The sequence below is a fragment of the Dermochelys coriacea genome, chromosome 2, assembly GCF_009764565.3.
Source record: "Dermochelys coriacea isolate rDerCor1 chromosome 2, rDerCor1.pri.v4, whole genome shotgun sequence".
NCBI lineage: Eukaryota > Metazoa > Chordata > Testudines > Dermochelyidae > Dermochelys > Dermochelys coriacea.
Window position 1 is genome coordinate 157594688 of NC_050069.1, and position 20638 is coordinate 157615325.

Sequence of the window (20638 nt, forward strand, 5' to 3'; positions counted from 1 at the left end):
CAGACATGTTTGTTTTCATGAACTGTGTTGTGTACCAGCCTCATTAACACTCACTGGTGTTGTCCTTGGTCAGTGGAGACACAGAGTTCAGAGGTGCTTTCACATGAGTTCACCTCTCAGGTGGGGGGCAAGAAGGTATCCTTCTCGTTCCTCCAGCTGCTCACTGTTTGCTCTGGCCACTGTTGTTCATTGTGCCACCATTCACTCCATAGCTCTGTTGCCAATGGCCCTGTGCCATCATCTTCTGCTGCTACCTGCCACTGTGACCTCTGCGAGTTGGTCTCTTGAGGTTCCACCCAGCTCTTAGTGATTTCAGCCAAGCTCTCAGTGGGGGAACCTCACTGCTAGAGCAGACTGGGCCATCTCTTCCACAGAAACACTGTCCCACATCAGGTTTAAGCACTTAGACCTGATTATCAGTGATTTCAGCTGTAGTGGTCGCTTAACACAACAAAAGACTATCTATGGAGCCTAATCAGCTCTGTCTTTAAACTGCGGAGAGGGGCAGGTCAAATAGTACTTGTGACTCAGGCAGACCATCAAGCAAAACACCTTTCCCCACCCTCTCTCCTGATGCCCTCAATCAGCAGAGGCTAAGTACAGTTCTACTGCCCTTTACTCATACAATAAGAATAACAACATTTCTTTATTCCCCGCATTCAAGTGATTTGTAACCCAACCCCAGGCAAAATCTATCACTTGGGCAACACAGCTCTATTTGCAGGACACCTAGGTAGATTAGTTCTGAATGTAAATGCAATCTGGTCCTGAAGCCTTTCCCCCCAACCCCAGCTCATCACTAGCTGTCAGGGAGAGCTCATTTAGACTTTGCTTGAAAATCATAATTTGAAATTATTAGGTTGGCCAACATCACCGAAATGAATGCACTGACATTGTCATAAACAGCTGTATAAGGAAGCCAGTCTATGTTCATACTTTTCAAATCTATTATACTTTTTCAGATACACGTATTTTATGACAGGTTTCAGAGTAGCAAATGCATCCGATGAAGTGAGCTGTAGCTCACGAAAGCTTATGCTCTAATAAATTTGTTAGTCTCTAAGGTGCCACAAGTACTTTTTTACGTATTTTATGATACACTTTATATGCTTTTAAAGTGTATTAATGTTTCAAGTTCAATTCAAATTTCCAAGCAATCACTAAATTGGCAACACTGCATGTAACTAGTTCACAAAACTGGGGGGGTGTTGGGGAAATTCGGGGAGGGGGGGTAAACACTCCCATGGGGGGGGTGTAGGGAAATCTCTGTTTTAACCCACAAGAAGCGGGTCCTGACCATCCACACTCCCTTTGTCAATCCACATCCCCTTTATTTTGGAACCGCTGCATTCTCTGGAAGGCACAGCAGAGTTTGGATTGAGGAATGGCAGAAAATGTTGGCTGTCCTCTGTGCAATGCAGCTATGGGAACCCTAATAATCAACCAATTATGTAGCCCTTATTCATGCTGAGTAGTTCTTATGCAAATAGTGCCACTGGAATGAATTAGACCACTCATGTGAGAAAGTGCTAGCCAAGGTAAGTGTTGCAGAATCTGGCCCAATGCTATTAATACTTATGTAGCACTACATGTTTTCAAAGAAATTATATACATTTTAGCTATACCTCACAGAGCCCCTGCAAGGTGGGTGCAGCCTGCATTCTTCCCATGTACATTAGAGTGCATGGGGAGGGATTCTACCTTCCTGAAATGTAACCACTCCTCCACCCGCCTCAGGAGCCAGGGGTCCTGCACTGTTCAAAATGCAGCATTGTGCCATAAACCCATGATCCGATCCTACAGTTCTTTAATAAGAATAATTTGTGGTTGCTATATACTACAGATTGTATTAGTTTGCTGCAAAATTCGTACTGTTACTCTGACAGATTACAGCATACATCTCCAACTGGCTTTCCAGGCCTCAAACTGGGAAACAAAAATAACTTCTTCTGATAGTTTTTTAAGATTAACTCAGAGGGTTAATAGCTTGGAAGCTATCTGGAAGGTATTGAATGTCCACTCTTTCTAAATATAGTGTAACAAAAAGATCATATATTGTGCCATGGGAAATATCCTTTTTTGTTTGTTTGAGAAGATGTGGCAAATATTTTGAGTCATGAGGGACTCACCATAAAATTAGCAATGCAAAAATCAAAAAGGCCGATTTTGTTTGACAATTTACATCCTTAAGAATAAAAAGCACAGTGTGAGGGCTAAACTCCACTACTGAGATCAGCAGGAAACTGTTTTATCTGTAACAGAAAAATAAATCAACAAAGCAGGAGAAATTATCAGATTTTCAATGTCCTGTGAAATCAAGACTACTTCAGGCCAGCCCTGTAGAATTAAAAAGATGCAGTCGTTTGCAACCTCTGATCCTTTTATCAAATATTTCAAATGCCCAACATGCAGGCTTTATGCAAATATTAACAACAATGGTCAGATGTTACTAGTCCCATTACACAAGTTTTAGGAGTCCTTTCTGCAATATGCTTGTACACGTCTGAGTGATGTTGACTGGCTTTTCAGGCCTGATCTACACTACGACTTAAGCTGATGTAACTTATGATGGTCAGGGGCAGGGCTGCTGGACAGTTTTTATAATAGGGATGCTGAGAGCCATTGAACCAAACTGTAAACCCTGTATATAATGGAAACCACTTCAAGCCAGGGGGTGTAACAGCACCCCTAGTTCCAGGACCTATGTTCAGGGGTGTGAAAATGATACCACCCTGAGTGACATAAGTTATGTCAACTTAAAGCAGTGTCCACACCGCTCTATGTCAGCGGGAGACGCTCTCCCATCAGCATAGAGCATCTTCACCAGGGCAGCTGCACCGATGTAGTGCAGTAGTGGAGACTTGCCCTCAGGCTCTGCTTTCCTAACCATACATTTGTTTATTTCAAATTTACAAACTGAGCTCCTCTACACTGTATTTTTCGTATTTGCTTAGAAACTTACTGTAAATGCAAAAACGTAATATGATTTGAAACTGAGATTTCATGAGCTTTAAAATCTATGTATACTAGTTATTGTGTAACTGTATTATTAGGAAGATTTTCTTTTCTAGTTATGGGTCTGTGTTTCCCACAGAACAATGCTGTCCTTTTCACATCCAGATGACTCATATCAGGATGCCCCTGTGTGTTGGAAGCCTGAGTGGCACAGCTGGAATGGAACTGGAAATGGAATGTGAAGCAGTTCTGGAGCTTACACATTGATTTGGATACATACCTAACCATTAAAAATGAAATTGAATAGGATCTAGGATACTCTAGTGGGGAGAAGTGCTGAGAAAAAGAATTGGTATAATCTACCATGGGTGGAGAAATCATCATAGAACCAGATTTTAACATGTCACTTGCCCCTGATGGATTGCTAATTCAGTAGTTGTTAAGAATGGCTCCAAATGGCACTTTCCTCCAACCTCAGGCTAACCACTATTTGTCAGGGCTTATTTATTTTGAAACACTGTGGGAGGATTACATTTTTCCTTCGATTTTTATTGAATGTAGGGCTCACAAAAGATACTGAATTGATAGCCCTTTAAAATGAAGCTCTCCATTTATCTGTAGAACAGGAACAAAACAGGCAGCATCAGCGCATACTTCCCCACATAGCTGTAGGAATGTCCTTGAAACAGAGAGACACTTCTACAGATGGCTGAGCATTTCAGTTTCCATGCATTTCTAGACTCTCTTGTGAGACAGTTAACAAGGCTGTCAGGCAAATGGGAAGGTGGATTGGTGATGTGACTATCAGGCCACTACAAGCTGGGCTTAGGCCACAAAGTTTCTCTACATAAGGCCACTTCTCATGGGTTTCTCTCCCAGGACCCATAAATACATTCAGCGCTTGCCCTTATCATACTCCCTGAATCCTTTGTCCAGCAATCTGGATGCCCAAGTTTACAGTGATACATTGGTGGTACAAGTGGTAAAAAGCTTGGTGCATTTTCAATGTTAAGCAGGAAACCACTTGAAGTGAAGCTCAAGCCTCAATTCAAACGTGCTTTTGTTTTGCCTGCTACTGAGAGTGAACAGATCTGCCCATTGTGGTTGGACTTTGGTAACATGCTTTCAAGAGGTGAACTCCTGTCACATTAACTGCAGCCAAAGAGAATTATGCAGGGAGAGGCAGTGAGGGTTCAGTCGTGTGTCTGGCTCCACTGGTTTCAGTTCCTTGTTGCTTTTTGACACGGTCACCTTTTGGGCTACAATTTTCCGGGGTTGGTGTCTGGCTCAAAGTGATATTTTTTAAGGCATGAGCAAAATGGTGAGATCTGAATGGTGTCTGGATGGAGTCTGCAATGCTCATCTAGATTTGTATTTACAGTGTGGAAAATAAGAAAATGCCATGCTGAATGGGATTGCCTTTTACAGCCCCCTCCAGTTCCGGCTAACATCACATTCATGAATCAGCAGGGCTACAGTGGTGCAGGCACTGAGGGCAGGGGGACTATCTCCTCCACATGCCCAGTGCTCCCCTACTTGTGCCCAGCCACTAGGGAGGAGGCAGCAAGTGGCTAGCAGAAAACAGAAGCTTCCCTTGAGCTTCTGCCTATCCTGCCTGTTCACTTGAGAGCCCCTGGGGAGGGAAATCACAGATTGCATTCCACTTGCCATTTAAACTCATCCATCTCAATGAGACTTGTGAAGGAGAAAAAGCTATTCTACTAATTCATTAATGGGAGTTCTATTCATATGATCAGCTAACACATGTCAAGGTAAAGCCTTAGCTCACTTGCTCTGAACAAGGATGGCATATGATACTATAAAGTTCCACTGCTGTAGGGCTCTCTCAGCAGCAGCAGGAGATGGCCTAGCTGACGAAGTGGCAGGGAGGACCAGTACTACAGAAGCCCCCTAAGGTCAGTTTAAGGACAGGTGGCTCAAATCAAGTATCCACCCCACCCCAATGTCTTGCTGCAAAGAGGGACAAGAACGGCTCCCATCATAACTCTCATTCCCTCTATTACCTGGCAGGCAGAGGAACAAATGGACATCCACCTCCATCCTGGGAAAGAGAGGTAGACACGGGAGGCTCCCCACTCCAGCATGGCAAATTAATCTGCTGTTGGGCGCATAAGTCCATTGACCTCCTCAAATCCTCCTCAAGTTCAGAATTACACACTGAAAGAGAATTTGTAAATTGCAAACATCTTGTTAATTCTGAGGTTATTTGTCCAAAACTTCAGAATCCAGGACTTTCAATTCATGCTGATTTGCTACGTCAAATAAGACACCGTTGACTGAGGTTAAAGCTGTAATTCATCATGGCTATAAAAGTGGCAGATGTATCCAACTTCTTGTAATAAATGGTTCAGTTCTCTTTGAATATATGTCTAAGGTCTCCAAAAAGAAGGCATGATGCCAATGCAAGAAGGTTATTTCAAATCCACACTGAAAACAAAAACAGAAGGATAGATCATAGAAAAAGAAATGTTGCATGCTGCAACAGGAGAATGTAGAGAAAGTCAAAGAAGTAAAGAAATTATTAACAATTAAAAAGCAGTCATGTGGGACAGCAGAGAAGGGATGGAAATAATAGCAACAGTTAGCACTTTATAGACACTGATTATCCAATCTGCTGATTAACTTTAAGAGTAGGTAAGTCTGCTGTAGATGGGGAAACTGCAGCAAAGAAAGCTTAAGTGGTTTGATAGAGCAAGGCTAAGCATTCAAAGTTTCCTTACATGGCCTGGGATAATATCAGTGCTAAAACTTTGGTGTGTTTCCACAAATTCTCTGTATACCATAAATGATTCCTTCTGATTTGGGGTAAAAAGAGAGAGATCATCTTACCAAAGTATTTATTTCCTTTCTCTTAAAGGGCAAAAAGCCATATTGTAATATAAAATACTTATTTCTGCTCAAGTGGCTTGGCGGGGTTAAGTTGATAGACTTCAAATGCCTTCCCTGGGCCGTCAATCTTTGTTAGAATAAGGACTGGTTGCATCCTAAGCATGACATCAGCTGGCTCAAAACTGAGCAAACAAATTCTTCCCCAAATTAACTTTCCATCCTTTCTGTCATTTAACATCCACAATCATCCTCAGGGAACCCAAGATAACTGGCTGGTAAATATCAACATTAAGTTTTGGAGGTGATATATTACCAAAGAGACGTAGCAGGAATGACACCCAGTTCACAAACACATAGCTCCAAATTTTTAAATTTAGCTGCATCAAGTTAGGTACTTCAGTCCATCTTGTGTCACCTAAATATGCAAGTATCTTATTTATTTTTTAGGACCAGATTTTAAAATATATCTAGACACCCAACACCCATTGAAATCAATGTGTTTTAAGCAATTAGATGCTTTTGAAAAGACCACTAGCACCAATATACCTGTAAAAATCTGGCCCTTATAGACTTTAAATAAATAAATGTAAATCATAAAAATAAAAAATAAAATACAGAAAAACCTCTTTGTTATCTTGAAGAACCTTCATTAGCTTCTTGAGAGACACAGACTCGTATTGTATTCTCTCTCATCTTTTCCTTCTTCCACCTCTTCATGTGTTGTCAACTCTTCCAGTTTATTTTTGTCTGTTTAGATTGTCAACTCTTTGGGGGTAAGAAATACATCTTTATCAATGCTGGAAATTGCCATACTATAAAAATAATTAGCAATAATATTGACAGCAGTAGAGTTACTGCAGAATTAAAGCTACTCCAAATTTAAACCGATGTAAATAAGACCAGAATCTGGCTATGGTTATGTATCCAAAGCTTACTCCAATCTTTGCAGATCCCATCTTTCCCACTAGGTCCACGTGAATTTTGCTGTTTCTTTCCTCTTACCCAACCAAGAGAGTCACATGACTTGGCTTCCTTTCCATCCATGAAACAGCCCTTTCATATCAGCTACATGACAATACTCCTGTTCTCAGTCATCCAGCTATACTCTCCAAGCCTCCCCTATCAGACAAGTTCTGCATCATCTCGCCTTTCTCATCCTGGCCAATATTTTAAAATCCAGCTCTAAAATAGATTTCAAGAGTGGCAGATAATGAATGATGCTATAGAGAAAAAATGGACTTGCTTTAGAGATGTCTGCCAAGAAATGGCCACAACTTCACTTGTACCAAGAGGATCAAGGAAAGAAGAGTGGATAGAGTCATAAATATAGAAATTGATTGAGGAAAGAAAAGCCTTAAAAAAGAGGCAAGCAGAAGTGGCATGACAAAATCAATGCACGCTGCAGCAGGACTATATAGAGAAAGATAAAGAAGTAAAGAAATGATTTGGAAAGATGAGAGAGAATGGTTTGATAAAGAAACAAGAGAAGCCAAAGAAGCAGCAGTGAAAGGTGACTAAGGAACAATTTCAGGTATGTAAGCAACTGTCATCATGGTTCCAGAGTCAAAGTGGTATTGTAAAAGCGAAAAATGGAAGACTGTTAACAATGGAAGCAGAGCAAAACGAATGATGATGAGAACATTTTAATGTAGTACTCAACCAACCAGAGCCACACAATTGTCAGCATGGCTCCAGAGTCACAGTGGTATCATAAAAGAAAAAAAATGGAAGACTGTTAACAACACAAGCCATGCAAAAGGAACAATAGCGAGAACATTTTTAATGAGGTACTCAACCAGTCAGATCCACAATTCCAACTGATGGATGCAAAGAAGGTGAAGAATTAAACTGCTAGAAATTCTGGAAGCAGAAATAGAGAAAGCAATTAAGCAGCTACAAAATGGTAAAGTACCTGGTGAACACAAGATCACTGCTGAACTGTTTAAAGCTGATGAGGAAGTGGGAGGTCATGAAATACATAAACTTGGTAATATGGTTTGGGAGAAAGAACCCTGCCCAGAGGTTTGGAAGAAAGGTGTGATCTGTAAATTACCAAAGAAAGGAAACCAACTGCTGTGTGATAATTGATGAGAAATAACATTACTTTCCGGAACCCAAAAAGTGTTCTGCATGATGCTATAGAATAGATTAGAATCAAACTAGTTGTCACTGTTCAGGGCAACTGCATCTGTATTTCCCTCAGCAAGAACACCTAGTTCTCAGGCTTCTGAAAACTTGCAAATGCTAGAAGCTCACAACAGGAAACATAATGCTTGTGGAAAATATTTGGTGTCCACTGACGAGAGAAAGTGACTAAAGGAACTAATGCTGATGTGTTGTAAAGGACTGGCCAACAGATTGTAGAGACACTGATTTGAGAAAGAAAACTGAAGTTGTTTGATCATGTCATACTGATGTGAAAAAAATGGTATTCATAGACAAACTTTTCACTAGATAACGCTTAGTGGAAGACTGAAAAGAGGAGGACAGCAGTTGACACATAAGAAAACTGAGAAAGATATTGCGCTCATGGAGCAAGAAATGTGGCACTTAACAGATGGAGGTGGAAACACTGGGTTGTCTCATGTGTCACAAGGCATGACAGCATCTAATCTAATCCTGGTCCACGTGACCTCTACACAATCCTTGCATTTCCAGGCCAGCAGGACTCTACCTTCAAAGGGGAAAACAATCACAGGTTATGATCTCCTGTCCCAGTTTTTAGGTCAAATTTTGTGCTACTCCTGGGCTCCCAAAGTTACAGTTTTATAGTCCTTGTGCAGGGTGGGATTTGAACTGATAAAACTGGCTCCCACCCAACAAGGACTGTAGAGGTGCTATGTGTATGCAATTATTTCTGAAAGATAAATGCATTCCTACAACTACAATACCCACCTGCTGAAGTGAAGAAACAGATTGACAGAGCCAGAAGAGTACACAGAAGTCACCTACTACAGGACAGGCCCAAGAAAGAAAACAACAGAACGCCACTAACCATCACCTTCAGCCCCCAACTAAAACCTCTCCAACGCATCATCAAGGATCTACAACCTATCCTGAAGGACGACCCATCACTCTCACAGATCTTGGGAGACAGACCAGTCCTTGCTTACAGACAGCCCCCCAATCTGAAGCAAATACTCACCAGCAACCACACACCACACAACAGAACCACTAACCCAGGAACCTATCCTTGCAACAAAGCCCGTTGCCAACTCTGTCCACATATCTATTCAGGGGATACCATCATAAGGCCTAATCACATCAGCCACACTATCAGAGGCTCGTTCACCTGCGCATCTACCAATGTGCTATATGCCATCATGTGCCAGCAATGCCCCTCTGCCATGTACATTGGCCAAACTGGACACTCTCTACGTAAAAGAATGAATGGACACAAATCAGACGTCAAGAATTATAACATTCAAAAACCAGTTGGAGAACACTTCAATCTCTCTGGTCACTCGATCACAGACCTAAGAGTGGCTATACTTCAACAAAAAAGCTTCAAAAACAGATTCCAACGAGAGACTGCTGAATTGGAATTAATTTGCAAACTGGATACAATTAACTTAGGCTTGAATAGAGACTGGGAATGGATGAGTCATTACACAAAGTAAAACTATTTCCCCATGTTTCAGAGTAGCAGCCGTGTTAGTCTGTATTCGCAAAAAGAAAAGGAGTACTTGTGGCACCTTAGAGACTAACAATTTATTAGAGCATAAGCTTTCGTGAGCTACAGCTCACTTCATCGGATGCATTTGGTGGAAAAAACAGAGGAGAGATTTATATACACACACACACAGAGAACATGAAACAATGGGTTTATCATACACACTGTAAGGAGAGTGATCACTTAAGATAAGCCATCACCAACAGCAGGGGGGGAAAGGAGGAAAACCTTTCATGGTGACAAGCAGGTAGGCTAATTCCAGCAGTTAACAAGAATATCAGAGGGACAGTGGGGGGTGGGGTGGGAGGGAGAAATACCATGGGGAAATAGTTTTACTTTGTGTAATGACTCATCCATTCCCAGTCTCTATTCAAGCCTAAGTTAATTGTATCCAGTTTGCAAATTAATTCCAATTCAGCAGTCTCTCGTTGGAGTCTGTTTTTGAAGCTTTTTTGTTGAAGTATAGCCACTCTTAGGTCTGTGATCGAGGGACCAGAGAGATTGAAGTGTTCTCCAACTGGTTTTTGAATGTTATAATTCTTGACGTCTGATTTGTGTCCATTCATTCTTTTACGTAGAGACTGTCCAGTTTGGCCAATGTACATGGCAGAGGGGCATTGCTGGCACATGATGGCATATATCACATTGGTAGATGCGCAGGTGAACGAGCCTCTGATAGTGTGGCTGATGTGATTAGGCCCTATGATGGTATCCCCTGAATAGATATGTGGACAGAGTTGGCAACGGGCTTTGTTGCAAGGATAGGTTCCTGGGTTAGTGGTTCTGTTGTGTGGTGTGTGGTTGCTGGTGAGTATTTGCTTCAGATTGGGGGGCTGTCTGTAAGCAAGGACTGGTCTGTCTCCCAAGATCTGAGAGAGCGATGGCTCGTCCTTCAGAATAGGTTGTAGATCCTTGATGATGCGTTGGAGGGGTTTTAGTTGGGGGCTGAAGGTGATGGCTAGTGGCGTTCTGTTGTTTTCTTTGTTGGGCCTGTCCTGTAGTAGGTGACTTCTGGGTACTCTTCTGGCTCTGTCAATCTGTTTCTTCACTTCAGCAGGTGGGTATTGTAGTTGTAGGAATGCATGATAGAGATCTTGTAGGTGTTTGTCTCTGTCTGAGGGGTTGGAGCAAATGCGGTTATATCGTAGCACTCCCAGCTATCTTCAAGACACCACCGATTTCCTGAGGAAACTACAGTCCATTGGTGATCTTCCTAAAAACACCATCCTAGCCACTATGGATGTAGAAGCCCTCTACACCAACATTCCACACAAAGATGGACTACAAGCCGTCAGGAACAGTATCCCCGATACTGTCACGGCTAACCTGGTGGCAGAACTTTGTGACTTTGTCCTGACCCATAACTATTTCACATTTGGTGACAATGTATACCTTCAAATCAGCGGCACTGCGATGGGTACCCGCATGGCCCCACAGTATGCCAACATTTTTATGGCTGACTTAGAACAACGCTTCCTCAGCTCTCGTCCCCTAATGCCCCTACTCTACTTGCGCTACATTGATGACATCTTCATCATCTGGACCCATGGAAAAGAAGCTCTTGAGGAATTCCACCATGATTTCAACAATTTCCATCCCACCATCAACCTCAGCCTGGACCAGTCCACACAAGAGATCCACTTCCTGGACACTAAGGTGCTAATAAGCGATGGTCACATAATCACCACCCTATATCGGAAACCTACTGACCGCTATTCCTACCTACATGCCTCTAGCTTTCATCCAGATCATACCACTCGATCCATTGTCTACAGCCAAGCGCTACGATATAACCGCATTTGCTCCAACCCCTCAGACAGAGACAAACACCTACAAGATCTCTATCATGCATTCCTACAACTACAATACCCACCTGCTGAAGTGAAGAAACAGATTGACAGAGCCAGAAGAGTACCCAGAAGTCACCTACTACAGGACAGGCCCAACAAAGAAAACAACAGAACGCCACTAGCCATCACCTTCAGCCCCCAACTAAAACCCCTCCAACGCATCATCAAGGATCTACAACCTATTCTGAAGGACGAGCCATCGCTCTCTCAGATCTTGGGAGACAGACCAGTCCTTGCTTACAGACAGCCCCCCAATCTGAAGCAAATACTCACCAGCAACCACACACCACACAACAGAACCACTAACCCAGGAACCTATCCTTGCAACAAAGCCCGTTGCCAACTCTGTCCACATATCTATTCAGGGGATACCATCATAGGGCCTAATCACATCAGCCACACTATCAGAGGCTCGTTCACCTGCGCATCTACCAATGTGATATATGCCATCATGTGCCAGCAATGCCCCTCTGCCATGTACATTGGCCAAACTGGACAGTCTCTACGTAAAAGAATGAATGGACACAAATCAGACGTCAAGAATTATAACATTCAAAAACCAGTTGGAGAACACTTCAATCTCTCTGGTCACTCGATCACAGACCGAAGAGTGGCTATACTTCAACAAAAAAGCTTCAAAAACAGACTCCAACGAGAGACTGCTGAATTGGAATTAATTTGCAAACTGGATACAATTAACTTAGGCTTGAATAGAGACTGGGAATGGATGAGTCATTACACAAAGTAAAACTATTTCCCCATGGTATTTCTCCCTCCCACCCCACCCCCCACTGTCCCTCTGATATTCTTGTTAACTGCTGGAATTAGCCTACCTGCTTGTCACCATGAAAGGTTTTCCTCCTTTCCCCCCCTGCTGTTGGTGATGGCTTATCTTAAGTGATCACTCTCCTTACAGTGTGTATGATAAACCCATTGTTTCATGTTCTCTGTGTGTGTGTATATAAATCTCTCCTCTGTTTTTTCCACCAAATGCATCCGATGAAGTGAGCTGTAGCTCACGAAAGCTTATGCTCTAATAAATTTGTTAGTCTCTAAGGTGCCACAAGTACTCCTTTTCTATTTCCCCATGGTATTTCTCCCTCCCACCCCACCCCCCACTGTTCCTCTGATATTCTTGTTAACTGCTAGAATTAGCCTACCTTGCTTGTCACCATGAAAGGTTTTCCTCCTTTCGCCCCCCTGCTGCTGGTGATGGCTTATCTTAAGTGATCACTCTCCTTACAGTGTGTATGATAAACCCAGTGTTTCATGTTCTCTGTGTGTGTGTATATAAATCTCTCCTCTGTTTTTTCCACCAAATGCATCCGATGAAGTGAGCTGTAGCTCACGAAAGCTTATGCTCTAATAAATTTGTTAGTCTCTAAGGTGCCACAAGTACTCCTTTTCTTTTTGTATGTGTAGGAAGACAGACAGTGAAGGAGGGTTAAGTTTGCTGAAATGAATTAAACTTAACCATTAAAAGGTTCTTAAACAACATTATTTTAGAAAAATGACTACATTTGAACCATTAGCAACTGGTGAATTGGATAATAAAAGCATTTTCCCCTCAAACCATGACATAAAAGCTCAGGATCAGAGATCTTAATTTATGTCACTTGGAGAAATATCATCAATGGAAATACCTCAGAGAATGAACAGAGTATGATTTCTGCTTCCTTGGTTTTCAGATTTAAATTATTTTTACATTGATATATCAGTGGAATTTAACTCTGATAAGACTCAAAACATGTCCAAAACACAAATATTCCCTGTTTCAAGGAACCTGGAGAGGAAGGGAATTTTACCCATATTTTATACACATCTGGTGCGGATGCCCAGCAGCACAAAGATTTTGGATCAAAATTTCCAACCAGAAGGGGAAAAATAACATGGTGTACTTCACCTAAAGACAACCTAGTGAATTTACTAGAATTGCCATTTATTTATTCAGCATTTAGAGAACACAAATCTTTAATACTCTAATGCGGAAATGGGCAAACTACGGCCTGCGGGCCACATCCAGCCCGCGGGACTGTCCTGCTTGGCCCCTGAGCTCCCAGCCAGGGAGGCTCTCCCCGGCCCCTCCCCCGCAGCACCGCCACTACGCTGCCAGCGCTCTGGCCCGCTGCTCCTGCCAGGCAGCGCAGGTGGCGGGGCTGGCTCCACTGGGGCTGCGAGCTCCTGCTGCTCTGAGCAGCATGGTAAGGGGGTGGGGAGCGGGGAGGTTGGATAAGGGGCATGGGAACCCAGGGGGCAGTCCGAGAACAGGGAGTAGGGGGCATTTGAATGGGCGTGGAAATCCTGGGGGGGGCTGTCGGGGGCGGGGATGTGGACGGGGTCGACAGGGGACAGGGGGGATTGGATGGAGGTGGGGTCCTGGAGGGCGGTTGGGGGGGGTCCCGGGGGGGGGTCAGGGAACAAGGAGAAGGGGAGTTAGATGGGTTGGGGGTTCTGAGGGGGATAGTCAGGGGGCGGGAAGTGGGAGGGAGCGGATGGGGCAGGGGTCAGACTTGTTGGGGAGGCACAGCCTTCCCTACCCAGCCCTCCATACAGTTTCGCAACCCTGATGTGGCCCTCGGGCCAAAAAGTTTGCCCACCCCTGCCTTAACGTATAGTTGCTAGGATCTCCTCTATATCCACATGGTATAACAAAATCTAGAAAAAATGTTCCATGGAAAAGTGAACACAACAAATATATACTCAGCTAGGTAGCTAGAAAACCATCAGTTAGTGAGATAACAGGCTGACTGTTAGGGCAAAGCACAATTTAAATATGTCTATATATCTATATATCTATTTATTTAATCTTCATAGTAGAAAAGGCTCTAATATTTTGGGGTTGTTGTTATTATAGCAGGACATATGAAACATAATCCCTAAAAAATAAAGAAAGGCCACCTCTCACTCTCAGTTAAAAAGACAAGGACTCCAAGCGGAATCCTGCCTCATAGAAGCCAATGACAAAACTTTCACTGACATCAGTGGGGCCAGGATTTCACGACCTGTGTTTATATTGACCAAACTCACAGCAATTTACCAAGAAGTTACCCAGGGGACTCTAGTTTGTTGGACTAGATGGCAAAACTATGTAATAAAAACTGATTAAGACCCAGTTGTTGTAATATGGAAGGCATGACCAATTTGCTTCTTTTAATCAAATATTATAAAACATTTCTTGCATTACAATTCAAAAAAATACTTTGTGGGGATAACATGTCTACAGGCATTTTGTCAAACAATTTTTATCCCAAAATACACATTTCCCAAGGTCACCAGTGTAAATTGTAGAGAAATACATTCTGCAGCACAGCAAACAGCTTACACCTAGAGGCAGCCTCACAACAGCAAACCACGTAACCTGTCTTTGTAACGGTGTTTGGGCTGAGAATTAGCCTTTTTTCCCCCAGCTAGTTCACTCATTGGCACTTGGGGATGCATGCTTGCCACCTAGTGGCTACTACCAGGAAGTAATTTACAGATGGCAATGAAGAGCTTGCTGTGATTTAATGCTGGCGTCTATCATTTTGTGGTTATATTTGGGAATTAATTAGTTGCTTCCACACCTGGGGAAAGTACTATTCGTTTGATGTACTTTATGACTGGACTGTGACTGGACTTTGTGCAGGAACATGGAGGGAAAGGGAAAGATGCAGGAACACTCCCACACCCAGGTGCAAAGGCCAGTCACAATCACAGCTCCTGGGCACAGAGAAGTGCAGGTACTGCATACGGGATGCATACAGCTCTAGAGGGAGTGAAGAAGATCCAGGACCATGGCCCTTCCCCCTCCATGCAATGGGGAACAGGCTACACCCAAAGCTTGCAACTTATCAATCTTTATAACCATGGTGTGATGGGAATATGGGTAATATTTAAGGAATAATATAACTATATTTAAGTCTATGCCCTTTTTGTCTTAATGTTAAATGGAGTCAGCACAGTGTGATTTACTTAGTGATGGCTATTCCTCTTGGGTATTGGCAGATTTTCCATGACACAGTAATAAGTTTGCTGTCTATTCTCACCGGGGAAAACTAAGTCAGTGCTGAGTGTGTCTGTGACCCAGAATCCGCTGGTACAGTTGGGAGAGGCCGTGAGCCAGAACTCCACTGGGAGCAAGGAATATGAGTCACAATGGAAAGGTGATGTGTGCCAGACCTCCCCTGGAACAAGGGAGATGTTGGGTAGTAAAGAGTGCTGCCAAATTCATGATACCCAGCAAATGGTGGGCAAAGCCTCAATGTGTGAAGCAACCACTGGGGGGAATGTAGATGTTGTGACAGACTTAGGGATACCCAGGCCTGTGAATCACCTTGTTATCCCCCCCACAGTTACAGTGTGAGGGAATCTTGTTTATAGTAACTGGGTGTGAATTCTCTAACACCACCAGGCTTCCAGCCACTCAAACACTCTTCTCTGGGCTACACCAGCCCTGTCTTTGCCTTGCAGGAGAGCAATAGGTGTACCATACTTTTTGAGTCCTCTTGAGGCATTCTCCTGTAATATCCAGCCCCTGGCACTAGCTACTCACAGAAATCCTAGATTCTTTGCTCCCCAGCGAAGCAGCCTACCCCAGTTTACCAGTTTTACCTCAAACCACATGCATCCGATGAAGTGAGCTGTAGCTCATGAAAGCTTATGCTCTAATAAATTTGTAAGTCTCTACGATGCCACAAGTACTCATTTTCTTTTTGCGAATACAGACTAACACAGCTGCTACTCTGAAACCTGTCACTACTCCTGTGTAACACACAGCACTTGAGTGATATGGGAATTTCTGAATTAAGCCTCTAGAAAACTGCCTCTGGTTTTCTACAAGCTCTCACACCACCCTGTCATGAGAGGTAAGGAATAAGGTCCTGCCTCACCCAGCTGCGCGGGAGGATACTCTCAGAGCAATCCGTGTAGGGCTTTATGCCTCTCTACAGACTAATCACTTTCTATGGTGTGTCAAGAAGCTGCACACCCCTTGGCAGGTCCGTTTAGAGCAACATTAACTCTCACAGGGATTTCTGCTCTAAATGCTCCGGGCCTGGTTTCTGGTGAAAACAGGCCTTTCCCTTGCTCCAATCCAGGCTCTGCTGTTCTGATGCTGCAGAGCTGATATGGAAGGCCTGAGGGTTCCTGGAGAGCATGCTGCAACACCAGCAATCCCATGCTACCGTGACTCTAGGGACACATTATCTTTCTCTCATGGCACCTTCCAGTGGAGGGAACAACATGACATGTGCGTTGGAGTTTCTCCCTGGCTTACAGATAACCCATCCTTGCAGTAACAGAAGTGTGGTGTTGCTGCTAGCAGGCTGGCTTACAGGACAACTGAAACAGTTGCTGGTAAAAAGCACTATTTCCCTTCCCACAGCCATATATATACACAGCACTTGTTTATTCCTTTTCTGTTGTTTATCACCCAATGTTCTCATCATTCTTATCTTTGGGTTCCATTATCTTGTGGTGGTAAAGACTCTCAGGTGCTGCTTATATCATTAGTCCTTAGTTCAGCCAAAGCTTAGTCCTCAGTCCAGCCAAAATCTTCTGGCCTTGTCCTTCAACTTGTTACCCGCAGCCCCGCCTCTTGTACTGTTCTTTTCCATTACTTGGTACACATTTCTAAAACATCTGATACTCAGCATTTCCCACAGTGTGGACTCAGGGGAACGCTGTGCTGCAGTGTATGTGCCTTGCAAGACACTCACGCGTGACAGGAAGCAACACTGCTGTTAGCACTGGAGTCTGGGCAATAAGGAAGAGGAGTTGGAAATTCTCACTGAGGAGGGAAAATGCAGGAACCTGGTGGGACGATGTGTATGACTGGACTGTTAGTGTCGCTACAATCCATTTAGGTACGGGAGAGAGAGTAAAATTGGTGGGCAGGGTGGCACTTTACATTAGCAGTTCTCAAACTGTGGATCAGGATCCCAAAGTGGGTTGCAACCCCATTTTAACGCGGTCGCCAGGGCTGGCTTAGACTTTTGGCCTCCCCACCTGGGGCAGTGGGGCTCGGACTTTGGCTTTGGCACTCCCACCCTCACCCACGGTGGTGGGGGTTGGGCAGGCTCAGGTTTCGGTCCCCCCTTCTAGGGTCATGTAATAATTTTTGTTATCAGAAGAGAGTTGGAGTGCAATGAAGTTTGAGAACCCCTGCGTTAGACACATCATTACCTGTTTATCATTCTTGGTTATTGAGAATCCCAGGCCCTCGAATGGACAGGGATCAATCTGCTAACTAACACAGCCCAGCAGGGGAACCAATGTGGGGCTGGTACAGTTCGTTGAATCCAAACCAGGGAGCAGGGGATATGTTTCTCCTTTAGCACCTGTCTGTGACTTTTGGGAAGACAAGTACATTAGCACGGGGGACTTCCTATTGGGAGACAGACGAGGGAGGTCTCACGTAGCCAGCAGTAAATCATCCTTGGAGATTTTGAAAAATTATAGATATTTTTCTAACACAAAGTTTTGTACCCAACTAGGGGTGACTCTATTGTGGGCCTCCTTGTAGTGGGTAAAGATGAACTGATCACTGGACTGCATATTTGTGGTTTCTCTGGGGCCAGTGATCATGACTTGACTGTGATCAGTAAGGATCAATAAGGAGGTTTTGGAACAAATTAATAAATTAAACAGCAATAAGTCACCAGAACCAGATAGTATTCACCCAAGAGTTCTGAAGGAACTCAAATGTGAAATTGCAGTCCTACTAACTAACTGTGCTATGTAACCTCTCCTTTAAATCAGCTTCTGTACCAAATAACTGGAGGATAGCTAATATGACACCAATTTTTCAAAAAGGCTCCAGAGATGCTCCCCGCAATTACAGGCCAGTAAGCCTAACTACAGTACCAGGTAAATTGAGTGAAATTATAGTAAGGAGCAGAATTATTAGACACACAGATAAACACAATTTGTAGGGGAAGAGTGAACATGGTTTTTGTAAAGGGAAATCATGCCTCACAAATCCACTAGAATTCTTTGAGGGTGTCAATAAGCATGTGGATAAAGGTGATCCAGTGAATATAGTGTACTTAGATTTTCAGAAAGCAAAATGGGATAAGATGGAAGGTCCTCTCTGGGATAGGTAACTGTTTCAAAGGCAAGAAAGAAAGGGTCTGACTAAATGGTCAGTTTTCAGAATGGACAGAGGTAAACAGTGGTGTCCCCAGGGGTCTGTACTGGGACTGATACTGTTCAACATATTCATAAGTGATCTGGAAAAGGAGGTAAAACAGTGAGGTGGCAAAATTTGCAGATGATACAAACCTACTCAAGATAGTTAAATCCCAAAGAGAGTGCAAAGTGTGACAAAGGGATCTCACCAAACTGGGTGACTGGGCAACAAAATGGCAGATTAAATTCAATGTTGATAAATGCAAAGAAATGCACATTGAAAAACATAATCCCAAGTCTACATATAAAATGATGGGGTCTAAATTAGTAGTTACCACTCAAGAAAGAGATCTTGGAGTCATTGTGGATAGTTCTCTGAAAACATCCACTCAATGTGAAGTGGCAGTAAAAAAAAAAAAAGCTAACAAAATGTTGGGAAAGGGATAGATAATAAGACAGAAATATAATATTGCCTCTCTATAAATCCATGGTATGCCCACATCTTGAATACTGGTGCTGGTTTCCCCATCTCAGAAAGATACATTGGAATTGGAAAAGGTACAGAAAAGGGCAACCAAAATGATTAGGGGTATGGAACAGCTTTCATATGAGGAGAGATTAATAAAACTGGAGTTTTCAACTTGGAAAAGAGATGACTAAGGGAGGCATGGTAGAGGTCTATAAAATCATGACAGGTGTCAAGAAAGTAAATAAGGAAGTGTTATTTACTCCTTCTCATAACACAAGAATTAGGGGGTCACCAAATGAAATTAATAGGCAGCATGTTTAAACAAACAAAAGGAAGTATTTCTTCACACAATGCACAGTCAACCTGGGGAAACTCTTTGCCAGTGGATGTTGTGAAGGCCAAGACTATAACATAATGGAACAAAGAACTAGATAAGTTCATCATGAATAAGTCTATCAATAGCTATTAGCCAAGATGGGCAGGGATACAAAACTATGTTCTGAAGTGTCCCTAGCCTCTGCTTGCCAGAAGCTGGGAATGGGCAAGAGGGGATGGATCGCTTGATGATTACCTGTTCTGTTCATTACCTCTGGGACACCTGGCATTGGCCACTGTGGAGGATAGGACTCTGGGGTGGATGGACCAATGTTCTGACCCAGTATGGGTCTGACCCAGCTGTTCTTATGACCAATAGAGGGCAGTCCGAACCAGCAATATTTGTATTTGGTGCACCGAAAGGGCTAACTTTCCAACGCTGAACAAAATGATTAGTGAAAGTGTTTTGGAGAAAAACACTAAACAGAACAATGTGAATGAAAATTAGGAGCTATTGTTTAAAGAGCTTGTTAAATGGGGGCAAAAGCCACACTGCATATTTAGCTGAGTTTGCAATGGCCTTCCACTCAACTCACTGGCATTTCTCCGTCTGTAAATGTGGTAACAGTTTTAAACTCTAGATCCAATCAACTACAAAATTTCAAGGAACATTCTAGGCCTTAATGGTCTGATCATTGGGTTGATGGCGGTACACAAGAGATTCCCATAGGGCTCCCTTCCTCCCTCTCTCTCCCCAAGAACCACTCTCATCCTCTCTCCACTTTCTGCTCCCTCATCCTCTGCAAACTTTCAAAGATGGATGGCTGGTGATGGTCTTTGCTCATGGGGTTGTTGGCTAGTGGTCAGGGTTTTGGCCCTTTAACATGGGGGAAGGGGTATGGGAGGGGAGCCCAGGGCCTCCCACTGGGCTCTGATCCAGGCCACTCAGAGGGCAACATAAGGGTCTGTTGCCCAGGAGTGTCATAAGGCTGCCCTCCCTGGCCACTTCATACCACACTGCTGTTGTCCAGAGTTCACAGTCTATCACAGGAGGTTCTGAAGGGTGTCAACTCACTGCTTGGCACCTCTTCATGGCCAGGCGGGGCATGGCAGCTCTCTCCCTCTTGGTAGCTGCCTCCTCTCATGACTCGGCCCTCCAACCAGGTCAGTTCCAAGCCTCTCTCCTTCTGGGGTAGTCCATAAACAAAAACCAGGGATCAATACCACACAACAAAAACACCAAGCCAGGAACCAAACCCTGCAACAAACCCCACATATCTCTGTCCACATATCTATTCAAAGGACACCATCATAGGACCTAACCACATCAGCCACACCATCAGGGGTTTGTTCACTTGCACATCCACCAATGTGATATATGCCATCATGTGCCAGCAATGCCTCTCTGCCATGTACATT

At 43.5% G+C, this 20638-nt stretch overlaps 1 long non-coding RNA gene across 1 annotated transcript in view; it reads right to left on the minus strand.

Annotated features, from left to right (window-relative positions):
* LOC122458852 overlaps nucleotides 1-20638 on the minus strand; it is a 523493-nt gene that overhangs the window by 493883 nt on the left and 8972 nt on the right. The window contains exon 2 of the long non-coding RNA XR_006279137.1: nucleotides 10024-10025. This is a non-coding gene — a long non-coding RNA (uncharacterized LOC122458852). The remainder of the gene's footprint in view (nucleotides 1-10023; nucleotides 10026-20638) is intronic.